Source organism: Diorhabda sublineata, chromosome 8, assembly GCF_026230105.1.
Source record: "Diorhabda sublineata isolate icDioSubl1.1 chromosome 8, icDioSubl1.1, whole genome shotgun sequence".
Classification (NCBI taxonomy): domain Eukaryota; kingdom Metazoa; phylum Arthropoda; class Insecta; order Coleoptera; family Chrysomelidae; genus Diorhabda; species Diorhabda sublineata.
In genome coordinates, this window is record NC_079481.1 from 4,367,799 (window position 1) to 4,372,451 (window position 4,653).

Consider the following 4,653-nt stretch of genomic DNA (forward strand, 5'->3'; position numbering starts at 1 on the left):
TTCTGACTTCCATTATTACCTATATTTTCTTAATACATTAACAAAGGAATTATATTTGCTGAAATGTACTAAACGTAGAATTTACTTCTTCGTCTTTTTAGCGGTTCTTTGATTTTTCGTTTTTTTAGTCACAACCATCATTTTCAATGGTATTGATATTGTTCTACAATGTTTTCTTTGTATTTGACTCTTCCATATTCTAGATTATCATCATTACTTTCATCTACTCACGATGAGGGTGTTCATATATGTTTAGAAGAACTTTGTGTCTTGAACAGAAATCTTTCAAATAACTACTTTAACACTTTGTATAGAATTTCCATATTATTCGAATTTCTCTCTTCCGCTACAAATACATATCTTTTTTCTTTGGTTTTCATTCAGTATTTTCCGTTATAAACTTAATTCAACGGCAGGAAACTCTTCCTCGGAAATTGGTATTCGGCCTCAGTTAAAGTATATGAATAACTGGTACCCAGCTTTTTAACGAACGACTTTAAATTGATATTTCAAACTAAACAAACCGAAAGTATCCCCGAATACGATTATCCAAATTAATATTTATTACTAAGAACAATAAAAATGGTTTCAGCAACAAATAAATTTATTAAAAAGATATAAATTTGCATTAACTGCATATCCAAAAGAGCACAACGAATAAAAGTAGCCATAAATTAAAAACAACTCAACTTGATAAGAAGAACACGAGACATCAAAAGACCCAGCAGAAGACCTAACTCAAGATGAGACCATGATATAAAGAAGATAGCAGAAACAACTTGAGCCCGAGTCACCAGCTTTAGCAATGTTCAGATAACTCATGTGACTGACTTTTTGATTCTGGTAGGAGTGATGAGTCCAAATTTCTTTTATTGTCACACTTAGATGCCAAAAATCGTACTTATTGTGCCCAACAAACAGCATACTGAATCATCGAATTGCCATTGGTTTTGTCCCATTGTGAGAAACGCGACCTCCATTTGGAAAGAAGTTGGAATGCTCAAGGAAAATGATATAAGCACTTTCATATGAAATCTTCGTTTGGATTACTATCTCTTTTAATCTATTATCTAGATTCTTATCACGAGTTTTTCATGTTTTTGGGCTTTATACCCGTCGAGCATCGTCGGTACTTGTACGACCACATTTAAATCCGGATACTCTTACTAATTGATGGGATATGTAGTTTGAATTAATTAAAAATATATAGTCAGAAGCTGCTTTCATCTTCCATTCATCAAAATCAACACATCATGCAAAATTTAATAAAAAGTATGCGGATTTATAGAAAGAATCAGAGACTAGTTCCATTAGGAATTAATTTTTTAATGTATGTTGCATGTTCTTTGTACCATTTTTATTGGATCCCCTTTTGATGTATATATTCAGCGTATGCAGGAAAAGTTTCTCTCCAATCTAATTCCTCAGATCCTACTAATCACTTTATATGTCGCAAAAACCTGCGCTTGTTGCTGTTTAATTCAAAAATCATTAAGGTTCTGCATGTAGGATTTAAGTTTCAGAATTAATTACGTGTGGCAGTTGAGATATCGATCAAAGCGGTAATTGATTGGAAAATTTCAAATTTCTATCTAAGAGTAATTATGTAAATATGTGTTGTCATGTTATTATTTGGTAGGAAATTCTCGACATACTGAGTAAGCCGAAGAAAACAGTCTACCTTGTATTTCAGCAATATTAATCAAGGTAGATATTTACACCGTTTTTGCAAATACAGTTAATAAATTTTAAGTGAAGCATCTCTTAAAAATGAATTACAAAATCTTGGCATATACAACGATTTAACAATCTACGAAGCCATAAATTTTATCTAGTTAAACAGGTAAAACCTGTTGGTAAACAAATTCATTTTTGCTATCTTTAGATTGTACAGGTTGTCCCTATAAGAGTTACGGATTGTTAATTATTGGGCACGAGCCGCCCCTGGCTTTCAAATAGTAGTTTAGAATTATTTTTGCAGTCAAACATACTACATTGACATGCGTAATTATCCATTGATAATTCATAATGTCGGAATGTATAATTTAAAAAATATACTTAATTATAAGTTCTGATTTCACAACTTTAAATGCCTATAGTCCTGGGACACCCTGTATATTATTTTTTTGGTTCTTCGCAGGGTTATTAGTGAGTTAGGATGTTGGTTGTGCCTAACTGCTTTTTATCGTTTTACTTGAATTCTGCTTGTCTAAAATGCTTCGCAATCGGTATGTAAAAAAAGTCTTCTTTTCTAATTGTAGGTTCGTGAAATAAATGTATGCTGTTCGGTCTTCTCCCTCATTTTTTTCTATACCGGATTGGGATGAGAATTAGATGAAATTACCATTTAGGTACGTTGCTATTTCTGCTAGTAGCTTATTCTTGATAAGAATGACTATAAGGTAGTTGGAATATTGTTGGCAGGGTGTTGTTAGTGAACTTTGGAAATCGCTTATCATTTTTAATGTCAATTTTTTGGATTTCCTCGAGTGCTCCTAAAACGGCAAACAAATCAGCAGTATACATAGTGAAAAATAGAAGTGCGAAGGATTTTGATGAGTTCTCGGAGCGATAAATATATGAAAATAGTATTAGGACTGATTTAATTTTATTTTTATTAATTTAATGTTATATTAATTCATATCTTATATAAATTACAAGAAAATTTGCAGAAGAGCTACCCTTCTTAGAGCTTTGTAAAAGATAATTTTGACAGACGACTCAAATTTTGTGAGATTAGGACTGACAAACTAAATACATAAACGAAGCTATACATATTGTTTCGGGACTTGTAAAAAATTTGGGAGCGAGTGGGCAACGTGAAAATAATTTAGTGACATAAAAGAATTGTTCTCATACGATCTCTCGTTTCTGAGTTATAAGCCTTCAAAGCTGTGAAATCAGTACATAAATTTAAGAATATTTTATAGATTATATATTTCAGCGTTATAAATTTCGAAATATCATCAAAGTATACTAGTGGAAACCCTATTGTGGATTGATTTGAGGAGTGATTTTGACTTTACAGCCGCTTTGCACCTATACCTAGAATATCTTTTGAACCAGACTCTACATCTTATTATTCTGCTTCAAAAATACATAAAATCCTTCCAATGGAGTCTTTTTTGTAGTTCCTGTGTCCACGTCCCTAGGTTAGTACTGCTCCTTCAAGTCATTTAAATCTTTTAGGGAAATTGGCACGACATTCGCAGAGTAAGAGCTCTACTCTTTTCATGGTTTGCTCGCAGAATCTGCAGTTGTCTTCTGTCATGCCCATAGTCTCCTGAGCACATTTGTTTACTCCTAACAACTCTTGTGAGTAATGTTCCTAGAGGTATGAAGAGCTTGCATTTTGGTTCGGGTATGCCCAGTCCAGCTTCTTGCGCTAACTTCGAACCTTCTGTGGACCATAGAGCTTGTGGAAGACTTTTGTTGATCCATGATTAACGTCGCTAATTACCACTTCGAATAGGGTATCTTTGTCCACCATTCTATACATTTCGTTCATTAGTTTTTATTAGCATGTGGACGTCGTTAAATGCCTATTTCTTCACTATTAGGTGAGGAGGAGGCAAGTTTAGTAACGCCTCTAAGGCTGTATTAGAATAGGTTACATTGCCCTACCTCGGCAGATTAGCATTTGAATTTTTTCTGAGCTGTTTATTCAGTTTTTAACCACCAAACAAACGCTGCATAAGTAAACATGGGTTTCATGACTGTTTGGTATATCCAGAATACTATTTTCGGCTTAAATCTCCATGTTGTGTGAACAAGCTCGCAATAATTCCATACAGCCGTAATAGCTGTTTAGATTACCTTGTCTAGATGATTGTTTCAAGTAAATGTTCTATCCAGGATGACTACTAGATATTTTGTTTCATAGGAAGTATTAAATTAGTTCAAATAAGAATAAGTGTGCTTATATTTACCTTACTTCTCCTTGTAAATGGGATAAGTGAGGTTTTACTGAGGTTGATCAAGAGCTGCTCTTCATCACCCCAATATTTGATTATGTTTAGGATCCTATACATCGGGAAAGAGGTTATACTTCCATTCTTGCCCCTTAATACCACTATCATCTAAGTAGAACTGTATATCCAGCGCTGCTAGATCTATTGAGGATTCTATTCACTACCAATGACCACAGTGGGGATGACAGGAATCCGTCTTCCACACAGCCTTTTAGTTTAGCAGCTGGGGAAGTATTTCTGTTCATTTCTACTGTTACTATTCGCTGTTGTAGCATCGCCTTGGTCCATTTTAGAATGAGGATTTCTATTTCCCGTTCTTCTAACAACCTTTTGATGGGTAGATGTGAGTTGGCTACACCTATAACTGACAGATCTTTGGTTTTTCACTGGTTATGTCTCACTATCTCATTTCTCCCAGGAGTAACGGAAGATCAGTAACTACCATCACGTTTTTAATCACAAGTGATATCCGTTCTCGCTATACTAGCGAAGTATAGTTATTAGTGAGGAATTTTTACCACAAACATTTAAGACTTTGTGTGACCTGTAGTCACAATTTATAAATTGAGAACGATGGTACTTGAGAATGTAATGTTTCTACCTCTAACTACTCTAGTTGCGGGGAATCTTAGAATAAACAGAGTGGCCCTCTACTAACTTCAATATTTAGTTTTTTGTGAAT